This window comes from Dendrobates tinctorius, unplaced genomic scaffold (assembly GCF_039654945.1).
Source record: "Dendrobates tinctorius isolate UK_male_01 unplaced genomic scaffold, ASM3965494v1 ptg000030l, whole genome shotgun sequence".
Lineage (NCBI taxonomy): Eukaryota > Metazoa > Chordata > Amphibia > Anura > Dendrobatidae > Dendrobates > Dendrobates tinctorius.
In genome coordinates, this window is record NW_027361698.1 from 35,471,365 (window position 1) to 35,485,675 (window position 14,311).

The 14,311-nt window shown below is 42.3% G+C and overlaps 1 long non-coding RNA gene across 1 annotated transcript; it reads left to right on the forward strand.

Annotated features, from left to right (window-relative positions):
• Positions 1-224: 224 nt before the first annotated feature.
• LOC141086201 (uncharacterized) lies at positions 225-7,462 on the forward strand. The gene is made up of 2 exons (XR_012231534.1): positions 225-421; positions 5,656-7,462. It is a non-coding gene; the product is annotated as an uncharacterized lncRNA (long non-coding RNA).
• Positions 7,463-14,311: the final 6,849 nt, after the last annotated feature.

A 14,311-nucleotide genomic window follows, 5' to 3' on the forward strand; every position in this document is an offset into this window, starting at 1 on the left:
TTATTGCATGTCATGAACTTACTTTTCTTCATTTTTGTAATCACTTTTTGAATGAACAATTAAAAACAAGATTTATTTTATCCTCAACATTGCTTTTACTTTTTGATTCTCAACCGTGCAAGAAGATATATATATATATTTTTCTACATTTTGGCGAGCCGTAGCCAGACTGATCTTTTGTGCTAATTTTGGCTGGCATTCCTTCCTCGATTGTACAAGGGGGGAGCACGAACTCTGCTAAAAACCACCTGTTGTACAAGCTTCCTCAGGAATTCCACTATTTCACGGCACAAAGATCACACTGAACCTGAAGACGACGGGTGAGGATCGTAAAGAGCTGCATGCGTCTCATCCAGACGGAGATCTGAGGATTGCATAAGGACACAGAGGACCATCCATTGACGGGAAAGACTCTCAATAGGTGAGAAAAAATATAATGGATTTTATACATGATTATGCTAAGAAAAGTAACATAGATTTCAAGTTTGTTCATAATCATACGGATGCCCAATTATGGTCTAGTTTGTATAATCAATGTGAGGCAGAAAATGTTAAAATTGACAAAAGGTTTTTCTCAGTAAGAAAATTACAAAGGAAACTTCAGAATGTTATGCAGCTAGTTCATGTGTATAATAGCTTAGTCTTTGAGAAAACTGAACCTAACACCTATAAAACATGCATTGTCACACAAGACATTAATCACACTGACACACCATGTGATACACAAGAGTCTGACGGGGATTACTTTGATTGTCCAAATTGTTTGATTTTGTCAGAACATATAGAACAATTGGAAGATCAAATAGATACCAGGACAGAGTTATTGTCTAAATTACGACAAGATATAAAGAGGGTTTCTGTTAACACAAGATCAACAGGTAAACAGGAGGACGGTGTTGCCTCTTCATTTGTACCAAATATGCAAAATCCAGATGCTTCAGTAGAGGAATTAGAGGCAGTAGAATTACAACGGAAAAAATTACATGACAGAGCAGCACGCATTAATCTGAAAATACACGATCAGCTAATGAAAATTGTAAAAGACATTCCAAATTACAATGATAAGATGGATGCCTTTTATAATGCGGACACTTTTGAATCAAACACAGACAAATACAATCTGAATGATGAGCAAAAGAATAAAATATTCAAAGTTTGGTTACCTTCACATATGGGAAAAAGATTACAGACCACACCCAGATTAAATGATGAGAATGAAATGACACATAGTACAAAAGAAGACAGACTTAGACAATTAGTATTGTTTACAACTGGAGAAGACATGCCTACAGTTGATATTTTAGGGAGTTTACAAACAAATATTTCTGAAGACCCATTCTCTTTTTTGGTAAAGTTTGAACAGGCCTATAGGATGGTAATGGATCTCAGGCCTCACGAAGAGCCAGCATCCATGATCAAATTTTTTGTAAAGAAGTTCAAGTACTTAGATCCTGCCTCAGTGCAATTGGCTAACACTCAGCCATCATTGCAAGAAGCAACAGTTTTTATTGACAGAATAAGGAGATCCATGAAACAAAATCAGGTCAAGGCTAAAATAGCGGTAGTTCATGAGAAGGAAGACAGTCAACTGAAACCTAGAGCCACAGTATTCTCCAAGAGCAGGGATTACATTGAGCATAGAGGTAAAAATACTACACAAAGGAACAATATCCATTGTTATTTTTGTGGTATACCTGGACACTTGAAGTGGCAGTGCAGGAAATTTTTGAGAGCAGAATCAGAGATGGGTACACAAGGAACAGGTAAGCTTGGAAGGGAAAACGGACTCATGCCAAAATCATACACCACACCTTCCGCACCTGCATTACAATCATCTGCACCTGCTCATACTGCCAACAGACAAACACAGTCACCATATGCACCATTAATCAGACAGATCAGAGAAATGACAGTGAAGGAAACAGAGTCAAGGGATAGAATTCCAAGGTCTTTTAAAAAGGACACTGGTCTTCTCCCATCTCCTTCATCTTTCTGACAATCACAGACTATTCCTGTACCACATCCATTGGAATTTGTGACTCGAGTTACATTGGATGACTGTGGAAGACCATTTATCAAAGTAAGTTTAGCAGGACAGAATGCTGTATTTCTTATTGACACAGGAGCTCAGTTAAGTGTTACAAACCTTGATTTGAAGCTAAACCCAGATTCACCAGTTTGTACAATTGTCGGTTTCAGTGGAAAAGGTGGAACTAAAGCAACCTTAGTTCCCAATGTGATTTTGGAAATACCTAGTTCTTTCAAAACAGAAATTGACATCTGGTATTGTCGTGATTCTGAAAATATACTTGGCACAGATTTTATGCAGAAATTCGGATGGGTAGTTGACCTAGGAAATCAAGTGATCTGGAAAGATTCCAATGGTTGTAAACCGGTAGTCATTGATCCTAATGATTATAGCCATGTTGGAAGTATTTGCTTGAATGATGTGGTGTCATCTGACCATTTGTGGCCTGACACTAATGATGACGAGGTATTGACAGAAATTGTACAGCTTTTTCCTTCTCTTTGGGCTCAGTTCAGGAATCAGGTTGGAACAATGAAAGACGTTATCGTGAATGTGGAGGGGCGTGATCCCCCGCCACAGCGTCAGTATAAATTGCCTCCAGAATCAATTGACTCTATGTCAAAGATCATACAGGAATTGTTAGATCAAGGTGTTATCCGAAAGGCTAATTCTGTAAGTAACAATCCTTTGTGGTGTGTTTTGAAATCTGATGGTTCTTATCGAATGATATTGGATTTACGGATGTTCAATAAGCATACACCCAATGTCGCACCAATTGTGGCAGATACTCATGACATGATGGCAAGGTTAAATGCAAAGGCCAAATACTTTTCTGTACTGGACATTAGCAATGGTTTTTTCAGTATACCTCTTGAAAAGAGTTGTCAGTATAAGTTTGCATTTACTTTCTTGGACGAGCAATATCTGTTTTGCAGGTTACCTCAAGGAGCACATTTGTCACCTAGTGTTTTTCATCAGGCATTGGCAAAGGTATTATCCAGATTTTCGAGGCCTGATTGCATTCTGCAATATGTGGATGATATTTTATTGTCTACAGAGGATAAAGAGACACATGTTTCTCTTCTGACAGAATTGTTTGAGTTGCTGCATGATGCAGGGTTGAAATTGAACACCAAAAAGGTCAAATTGATGCAGACTGAGGTCAGATTTTTAGGGGTGCTGTTGAGTCCATGAAAAAGGCAGCCACTGCAGGAAAGAATTGAGGCAATTGCTTCCCTACCAATTCCGACATCACACAAGGCATTGAGACATTTTTTAGGTCTTATGAATTATTCAAGGGATTTCATTGAGAATTTTGCAGATAAGGCCAGATCTTTATATGATCTTTTGAAAGGTGAAAACAGTGATTACTTTGGTCCTTGGGGTGATGAACAGCAAACCTCATTTGAACAATTGAAAATGAATTTACAAAATGCACCTGCTTTGTCCACAGTAGATCCTTCGGCTCCATTTGCTTTGCAAGTGCATACATCAGGAACATCTGTTTCTGCTGTATTACTGCAATTACAGGGAGAAGAGTGGAGAATTTTGGGCTATTTTTCAAAACTTCTCTCACCTGTTGAAAAAGGTTTTGAGACCTGTGCAAGACACTTGGTAGGTGTGTACTTTGCAGTCAAAGCAACCGAACATATTGTCGGGTTCAACAAAATCATTTTGCAAACTCCTCACTCTACACTAAAACTTCTCTTTGAGAATAATATCCCAGGTGTGTCACATCAGAGATTTGCTCATTGGTTATTGTCATTGTCTCCCAAACAAATTGAGGTAGATTACAAGGCCAAATATGTTCTTCCTCAGCTGATGCAATATGAAGGACAAACTCATGATTGTTTACAGTCTTTTCAGGATCCAAGTCCATCACTTTTCAGACGGAAAGCAGAGGTAACAGACGAACCAATTTTTGTAGATGGTTCCAGATTCTATTCAGATGGGCACTATTATTCAGGATATGCCATTTTTTATCCCAAAAGAGGACAGGTTGTGAAGCACAAATTACCGAGTCATTTTTCAGCTCAAAGAGCAGAGCTAGAAGCAGTAAAAATGGTACTACAGCTGAATGAAGCAGATGATCAGTGTCCCATTGTGATCTACAGTGATAGCTCTTATGTTGTAAGATCACTGACAGATTACTTGTCAGTTTGGGAAAAAAGAGGCTATGTAGATTCATCTAATAAGACTCTTGTTCACAGTGACACACTGAAGACAATTTTCAGGATAGCATCAAAAAACCCTAATGGTTTTGCTATTGTCAAGGTTCCGGCCCATAAAAAATCTGATGATGAATTATCTGTTGGAAATGCAACCGCAGATATGCTAGCCAAAGAGGCAGCCCTGACAGGAGAAGAGGTGTTTGAACCTGAACCTCTCGAGGTTTCAGCAGTTCAAAGAACAGACACGCATATCCCTTCTTTTGCGGAAGAACAAGAAAAAGACTCATCTCTTGTTGCTTCCCGGGTTGATCCAAAACCTCCCTTTGTTTGTGAAAACGGGGTTTTGTGTCATGACTTAAACGGGGAGTTGCGTCCTGTTGTCCCAAGACATCTACAGGTTGAGTTCACAAAATACAATCATGAAAGTTTGGGTCATTTGGGCCAACAAAAATTGTTAGGCATTCTCAGAGAGAAATTTTACTGGGAAAAGATGGAAGAGACAGTGCAAAGTGTTGTTCAATCATGTCTCATTTGTGCCCAAATTAATCCAAGACCAAAAGGACAGAAACCGCCACTACTCCGAATCGCACCTGCAGATGGTCCATGGTCTACGTTACAAATCGACTACATTGGACCGTTACCATCAGGTAAAAATGGTCTCAGGTATGCATTGGTTGTAGTAGATGTTTTTTCTAAGTGGGTTGAAATTTTACCTGTCAGGAAAGATGATGCTTTGTCTACAGCTAGAGCATTAGTTAATCATGTCTTTTGTACTTGGGGGATCCCAAGAATGATCACCTCTGATCGAGGAAGTCACTTTACAGGAAAAATCATGCAAGCCGTTTGTGCTATTCTAGGGGTACGACAACAGTTTCATGTACCCTACCATCCACAGTCTGCTGGTATTGTGGAAAGGATGAATAGAACAATAAAATCCAGAATTGCCAAGATGTTATTGGACAAAGGCAATACTTGGGTTGATGCAGTACCTTTTGTACTGTTGAGTGTAAGAGGAACAACCTCTGCCACAACTCAGTTTACTCCTTTTGAACTGATGACAGGAAGAAAAATGCCATTGATTTTTCCTCATGAACCATTTTTGTCTACACCACAAAAAGATGCTGTTGTAAGGTCCAAATGGTTGCAATTGTTACAGGAAAATTTGAAAACGATTCTTCCACATGCTGCATCAAGAATGCAGAGAATGGAGCCACCATATGTATCCAAATTCAAGAAAGGGGCTCTAGTGATGATTAAAACTTTCAGGAAGAATGGACCATGGGAAAGTAATTGGGAAGGTCCCTTTGAAATTATCGAAACCATGGGACAAGTGATGATTCTTGTGCAACGAGCATCTAAGGTGGTTAAAAATACCCGCAGACAACAAAAATTGTGGGTACATGTTGATCAATGCAAACTGTATATTGCAAAATAATGATACTGCATTTCTTTTAGGAAGAAATGGATTCCAATAAGAACTGGAATACGAAACTCCACGTCCTTGATGGAAGGGATTCAACACCAATCCTTCAGGAGAAAAAGACATTTCCCAGGAAAAGCTACTATCTGATGGGAATCACATTTCTGCTGTTTTGTACTGTTTCAACTGTGATCTACGCTGAAGATATTTCACACCATGGAACAAATACTAGTGAAGTGAAGGAACTTTTCAAAGGAACTTTACATCCAAGGAAACCAAGAGGAACGAATCTACAAAGCTTAATAGATGAGGACATACCGGACGATTCAGTAGATATTACTGGAAACATTTGCATGGGTTTACATTTCGTCATGCTTAAATTTTGTTTCCAAGGTAATGTGTCTACCTGGACAGGATAAAGTCATTTATCATTCATGTTTCCATAATCATACTTCTTGTTATGCCAGAGTTGAGAATGTCCACACGATACATGACTTGGTGACACCAGTAAGCACTAACAAAACTTGTTTCCAAGTCATGTCAGGAAAAGAAGCAGTTTCTGCATTCTTCTCATCTTGTGTACATGTCGAAAATCTGACAATGGGTTTATATTGTATTGAGGGAAATGTTAAAACTCTCACAAAGAAGGAAGGAAGTATTAATATTACGTCAATAAGCTCAAGACGTCTGAAAATCCTTCCGATCCAGTTCAATTTGTCACAAGTCAATAAATTCCCTTGGGATTTGTGGACAAATGAAATAAAGAAAGACAAGGGTTTATTAAATCTGCTGACAAAACAATTAAAAGAAGCTGAAATTGTATTTAGACATGAACAAGGTAATCTAAATGATATTGAACATGAATGGACGAGTATGTCAGGCTCATCTTGGTGGAGAAATTTAGGAAAATCTGTAACTAGTTGGTCACAGTCTTCAGCGAAAATGGCAGCAGGAAATGTATTGTCTAATCCGATCGTTATTTTATTTATCATAGTTTTGCTGTGTATAATATATCAAATAATTATTATGTGTAAAATTAGGAGAATTTATAAGAATATAAAGATAGAAATGAAAAAGGAAGATGATATTTTAAGAGAGATGTTAAAACGAAAAAAAATATAACTCTCTGATCTAATTTTTGTTTTTACAATAGGTTTGAAAATTCAGATGACATTCAGGGCAGATGGTGATACAAGGTTTTCAGAATAAAGAATGAATGTGATACGAATGGTGAGAGAATGAGTTAGGATTGATTATGATATTTCTCAAATCATAATCAGGGGGGACTGTAAAATATCAGTATTTCTATAATAAAAAATATACAGAGTCTAGTCCAGCTAGCAGAGGCTCTGGTTAGAGTGTGACTGAGCTATTCTGAGTTCCTTGGCTCACACAGCTGTCTCTCTTGTCAAATGTATAGGTCAAGATAGTCAAAGCTGTCAAAATGTGACTATTTAGAGATAATGAATGGTTCTAAAGATCTCAGACTTTAGGCTTAAATATCTCAGACTAAGGTAATGCATAAATAACTGTATACATATTGTTAAAATAACTACGGTTCACTTAATATGGAAGAACTTCTGAACATAGTGGCAAGCCACCATATGTGGTTGTAATTTATAGGTCAGAATAGTATATAAAGCCGGTCTAACTCTTGTTCAGGAGATCTCATATCCCTTGAGACTCTCGAACACCCGGACAACACAGCTGCTCAAGACTATATGTAAGAACAATGCTCGTTTTCTCTTCAAATAATTATTGCATGTCATGAACTTACTTTTCTTCATTTTTGTAATCACTTTTTGAATGAACAATTAAAAACAAGATTTATTTTATCCTCAACATTGCTTTTACTTTTTGATTCTCAACCGTGCAAGAAGATATATATATATATTTTTCTACATTAAGAAACCCCTTCCCTCTGATATTACGCATGCGGATAGGGAATTAGTTCAGCAGTCAGCGCTAGTCAGTGGCAAGCCTTAGGCCACTGTGCACACCGCACCTCTGCGCTAGTGTCCGACATTGCGCCTGCTTTGTAGCTGTGTCGTCCTGCAGCAGTGTCCTATGCCGTGCTGCAGTTGCAGCCCTTCTTAGCGCTCGCAGTAGCAACGCTGCACACACGGTAGGTCTAGACGGACACAGCTCCTCTGTCTTAGGTCCTGCTCCTGTGACCTGATACCGTGTGTGCATTTACCTGAGGCCTGTGATACTAACAGGCTCAGTGTTTTTGTATGTTTATGTTGCGGCGCCTCTGTGTGTGAACAGAGTCCGCTTTGCGCACTTCGGGTGAAGTTTAACCAGTGCGCATTATACCGCCATATTGCTGGTCTGTCATCACCTAGCAGCGGTGTAACATCTACTGCACGGTGGACCCCGAGCAGCAAACGCACTTTATTATTTACTTTTATTTAGTGCGTTCCGCCATTCCTAACATTATACTAGCGCCAAGGTCTGGCTAGTGATGGCAGAACAGCAGCAACTCTTACAGTATATTCGGCAGCTCGAGGGCCGGTTGGCTACTCTTGAGAGTGCTATCTCAGCTGCGAAATCCACTGAAGCTGCTGTACAGGCAATCGCAGACGCAGTTTCTCGTATGTCCACGTCCTCCCACGCGCCGACAGTTACCCGCCTCCCGTTGCCCGATAAATTTTCTGGCGATGGCGCCTCCTGTAGGGGTTTCGTCAGCCAGTGCTCTATACAGCTGGAGTTACTGGCTGCGCGATTCCCTACGGAACGGGCCAAGGTGGGGTTTATTGTTTTCCTTCTGTCAGGCAAGGCGTTGGAGTGGGCTACGCCACTATGGGAGCGTGGGGACCCAGAGGTTCGGACCGCTGCTCAGTTTTTAACAGCTATTAAGCAGGTCTTCCTGGGACCATGGGTCACGCACGACACCTCTCCTCAGCTACTTGCTTTAACCCGGGACTCCCTCTTGGTTAGTCAGTATGCCGTTCGTTTTCGGACACTGGCTTTCAAGCTGGAGTGGTCTGACAAAGAAATCATCCCTGTGTTTTGGAGAGGTTTGGCGGAGCATGTTAAGGATGCTCTCTCTACCAGAGAGGTTCCTGCAAGTTTGGAAGAGCTGATTTCCACCCGCATTGATCTCCATTTTTCGGAGCGCAGCCTGGAGCGTGCTCAATCCAAACGGAAGGTTACCTCGGCTCCCAACTTTTTTGATCCTCTGGAACCACCCGAGCCAGAGACTCCACTCCCAGAGCCCATGGAGGTGTCTTGCGCCATTCTCGAGGCGCGTCCGGCACAAAACTCCATTTGCGGTTACCATTGTAGACTATACTTGCTATGTGTGAATGGTGACGGATGTATGATTCTGGTGACTGACTTATTAAGAAACCTCTTCCCTCTGATATTACGCATGTGGATAGGGAATTAGTTCAGCAGTCAGCGCCAGTCAGTGGCAAGCCTTAGGCCACTGTGCACACCGCACCTCTGCGCTAGTGTCCGACATTGCGCCTGCTTTGTAGTTGTGTCGTCCTGCGGCAGTGTCATATGCTGCGCTGCAGTTGAAGCCCTTCTTGGCGCTCGCAGTAGCAACGCTGCACACACGGTAGGGCTAGACGGACGCAGCTCCTCTGTCTTAGGTCCTGCTCCTGTGACCTGATACCGTGTGTGCATTTACCTGAGGCCTGTGATACTAACAGGCTCAGTGTTTTTGTATGTTTATGTTGCGGCGCCTCTGTGTGTGAACAGAGCCCGCTTTGCGCACTTTGTGTGAAGTTTAACCCGTGCGCATTATACCGCCATATTGCTTGTCTGTCATCACCTAGCAGCGGTGTAACATCTACTGCACAGTGGACCCCGAGCGGCGAATGCACTTTATTATTTATTTTTATTTAGTGCGTTCTGCCGTTTCTAACAGGCATAATGTCAAGTGACCAAGGTAACGTACCAAGCAAAAGAGCATCTCCTCAAGGCACAATCCAGGGGCTATAGTCAGTTGACTCGGGTGAAACAATTTAAACCTGAGGATTGGGTGCAAGTGTTGATGCCCACAGTGGAGAACAAATTCCTCTCCAAGTAGCAAAGACCCTATGAAGTGTTGGAAAGGGTTTGTGAGAGCCACTATAATATTGTTTTTCCAACCAAAGAAAAAGGAAGTACACCAGCTATTTCATATCAGCTTAGTCAAGCCTTGGTGGGATGGGGTTCACGATTGGTTGGTTGAAGATGCCCAGCCCCCGGTTTTGGGGAAAGTGAGAGAATATGTAGACGAGCAGCTGGAAGAATTAATTTGAGAATAAATAGAAATATAAACCTATAACCATATGCCAGGCAGTATAAATGCCAATACCGTGAAATATTATGCATATTTAGTTAGCGAACTGGTATAACTTTGAATCGAGTGACCTGAGATGTAGCCCCATCAGAGGTGAGGTGCGTAACTCAATATAAGTATGTCCCAGAGGGACCCCTCTCTATATATCAATAGTTAAATCCTGTTCATCCGATTTCAATATGTTATTTGCTGAAAGGACGGGATCTTCTGCTCAGTCCTGTTCTTGCTTGAACCAACTTCAATTGCTCTCTGATCGGTAGAGGGTATATGGATCTTGGAGTTGGCCACTCTGGAAGTCCCACTATGGTTAGTTCAAACGTTCCTAGGAATTTTGTCAGGTCCCCCAAGGTGCAGAGGAGGTAGTAGACTTTCCATCCGTTTTGGCAATGAGTTGGAAGGGATATCCCCATCGGTACAGAATCTCCTTTTCCTTCAGAATTCCCAGTAAGGGCTTTAGAGCTTGTAAATTTCTGCAAGCCAGGTCTGGTAATATAATGAGAGGAGAACCATGGAAGGAGTGTATTGTAAAAGTGAATTATACAAATAATGTGAGCAAATAATGTAGAGGCAGCATTTCTAGGACCCAATGCTCTATGTATTTGGTCATTCTCAATGGGGTCCTATAAATTATGTTGTAATAGAACACCAAAGAATTTCTGGGCCCAAGTTTCAACTTGTGAAGGCTATTGTTTCACGTGGATCATGAATACGCAGGTTATTGTGTCGGTGTCTATTTTCAATGTCATCTATGCGGGAAAGAATGCCCGTTATCTGCAGTGTGTGTTCCTGCAAGATCTGCTGTTGTGATTCCATATGAGTGAAAAGCTGCTTCTGTGTATGTGGCGCCCCTGAGGCTCAGTCGCCACAGAGGTACTGCACCTCCTCCTGAGGTGTAGTGCCCCACCATCCAGGTAAGTTGGAGGCTCCTGACCACGCTCCAACACCTGCATCCCATACAACACAGTAGTTCAGTAAAGCCACATTGCGGTTCCCTGCTTGGAGTGTAGCAGAGCACCTTTGGTGGCTCCCTGCTTGGAACACGAAACGTGCTGGGAGGCGGGTGGAGTTAGAATACATAAAAGAGCGGGAAGGTTTAGGATTTCAGGTCAGTCGGTCAGTCAGTCAGAGAGTCACTCAGAGAGGAATGAGGAAAGAAGATCCCTGAGAGAGGGATGGAGGAAGGAGGTGCTGCAGCAGATCTCAGTCACCTGGGTCTGCTGGCACGGGAAAGGAAAGGAGAAAGACATTGAACAGAAACCTGATCTTCCATAAGAAGGAGAGACTAGTACGGAACGAAAGAGTAAAAGGGAACAGAGGACGTGGGTTAGGAGAGAACCCTGCCTAGAAGTTCTAAGCGCAAGGCCGGGGCCCGGTCCCTGAGGTTGTATGGATACTAATGGTCCTACAGCAGACACCGGTGGAGTAGTGAGCTGTAAATGCACTACTCCCATCTAAGACTTGGGGGCACAACAGCAACTTGGATAGTGAGCCGGGACTCAGGAGTAAGGAGTACCCGAAGCAGGCTACAGCTGTCTGCCGTACAAGTATGGTTCTTGGGAACATCTGTCAGGAGAAACTCCAGTGTAACTCAGTACTAGGAGTACTTCACACCAAAGGCACTATAAGAAGAGACGTTCAGGAAGGCACATGTTGGCAGAGTGTTGGAAGGGAGCATTCCATCTGACCTGGAGGTTGATTGAGTCCCTGATCCGGAGGACACAGCATGGAGGCAGGCACCTGTGTGTACTACAGACTGTGAGTAAAGCTTTGGAACTATAAGCCCTGGTGTCCTCCATTCATTCTTGCGCCAACGTACCCAGCACCGCTACATCTGGGTACCAGCTTCTACACCGCTTGTGCCTCTCCTCTACCCCTACATCTACACTGCCCTGGGACTACAGCTCCACCTGTGGGGGGCTTCACCATCTTGGCAGCGACACACCACCCGTCCCAGAGGATCTGCATGCAGTGTTGGCTTAACATCTCATTTGCCGAACACCACAGGTGGCGTCACGAACTATTCATTTACATTCCATAATTTCCAATTTCCCCTGTTTACATTGGGCGCCCAGGGCCACGGACCTGGTCACCGCTGCTGTGAAACATCCCGCCGACGCCGGCCCGGTACCGAGTACCCCATGGCCCTGGGAGGGCGACCCATGTATTTTTAAGGTCAGTCATACATTGCCCGACAAGCTGTATTTCAGCCGTAAGTGTTGTCATATCCCGTTTATGAGAAGTCACTAATCTGCCCGGCAGAGAATCCATTTCTTGTCTCGTTGGGATTGCTTTTATACAGTGTGAGCTTTCCAGTCCCAAACTTCCTCAACCTCCCCCCCCACGATGTATGTGAAGCGTTTCTGGCTCGGTGGCCTGACGTGGACGTGGAGAGACCGCCTTTGAAAGATGACGGGTGGTTGGAGTGGGGCTCCAGCGATGAACTTGCTGCAGGGGGTCTTTGTTTTTGGGTCTCCGTTTGGAGTTTCTTCCAAAATGAGCGCCCTCACTCCTCCCTGAGAAGTACCTGCTGCTTCAGCGGTCACTACTCCACCTGATGCCAGCAGAGCGGCACTGCTCACCCTTAGCAGAGAGGGATGAAAGGCCAATGCCATCTTGGAAAGCATGTCGATGTTTTTTTGAGGAGTTGGTGTCTCAAAAAAATGAGAAATATCTACCCCCTTGTCCCCCAGGGTCGCTGCTGAGGACAGTGATCTCTTCTTGTGAACCATCACATGGTTTGGGCCCAGATATGTCTCATTATTGCTGATTTGCACTGGACATCTGGCAGAGCTCTGCCTCTTTGCTGCTTATCCCGCAATAAACAATTGAATTGTGTTGCTATATAGCATCATCTTTGCATGAAAGAGCTTTGACTTGCATTTGTGGATTGCAAACTGTGTTCACAGACAATGATTTTTGGAATTATTCCTGAGCCTAAGCAGTTATTTGTATGACCAAACAATGCCTGTTTTTAATACAGTGCTGCCAGTACATCACGAGCATCTAATATTGACCATTGGCCTTTTCCATTGTGCACATGGATTTCTCTAGAATCTCTTAATATTTTGATGATATTATGTACTGTAGATAGTGGGATATTGCAATTATTTGCAATTTGATGATGAGGAACATACTTTTGAAATTGTTACACAATTTTTAGATGTAGTTGTTAACAGATTGGTGAATTTCTGACCATCTTTGCTTCCAAGAGACACTCTAATATGATCTTGTTGTACTTTTGACTTAGTTGAAAATTGACCCTTGAGTGGTTTTTCATTACTACCATTTACTTTTCCAAATTTTTGTTAATCCTGTCCCTACTTTTTTAGATGCCTTGTTGCAATCAATTTCCTAGTCAGTTATTTTTTTCAGTTTAAATAGAGAAATGTGTAACTCTAACCTTCTGATTCTAGGTTCTGTTGTGAATAAAATTAGGCTATACGCGATTTCCAAATCATTGCATTCTTGTTTTCTTTATATTTTACACAGCTTTCCAACTTTTTGGAACAGTGGTTGTACATGTTATACAATCTAGTGTATGCAGGCAATGTACACTGTATGCAATGTATACTATATGCAGAGAATGTATAGTATTTGCAATCTAGAGTTGAAACCAGAAGTTTACATACACTAAAAAGACACATATGCATGTTTCTCTCAATATCTGACATGTAATCAAAATAAACCTTTCCCGTTTTAGGTCAATTAGGATTATCATAATTTTTAACATTTGCCAAGTACCAGAATAATGAACATTACTGTTCATTATTCTGTTGAACATTCTTCAACATGCTTTTTTATAACCTGAAACGATGGACTCTATCTTTCCCTGGTCTTGGGTAATTATCTAGTTTTCACCATTGTAGTGCAGCGGGGTTGGTGGAGTGCGACAGACAGGCAGTGACCACAGGAAAGTTCAAAACAAAGTCTCTTTAATGTTCAACCTACTCACAAACGGAAAACAAATGGTATCCTCCGGATCGCAGCCGGAAATCAAGACAGTCCGAATCCGAGATGGGTTGCCGTGGGCCACTGCACCACAGTGTCACGCTGAAGGGTGTCATGCCTTTTGGCTTCGTTTGGCTCCATGTTGCTTCACACAGGCTGAACCTTGCAGAGACACCTGCTTTGCTGTTTGCAAACCAAGACTGACACATCCAACCTTTGCTGCAGGGTTTTTAAATGGAGTCTGTGGCCATGGGCCAGCTGTAAGACCCGGCCTGGAGGGAGCGATCCGCCCCACAACCATCCTCCAAAAATAAAAGCCCATGCCGAGTTTTCTTAAATCTGCCTTGGGCAAATAGCTTGTCCAAGACCAAACTTACTTTTATGCTGCATTGCAACCACAGCTATATCTGTGACTGCAATGTACTCCAGTGGCCTTAATACACCTCTAT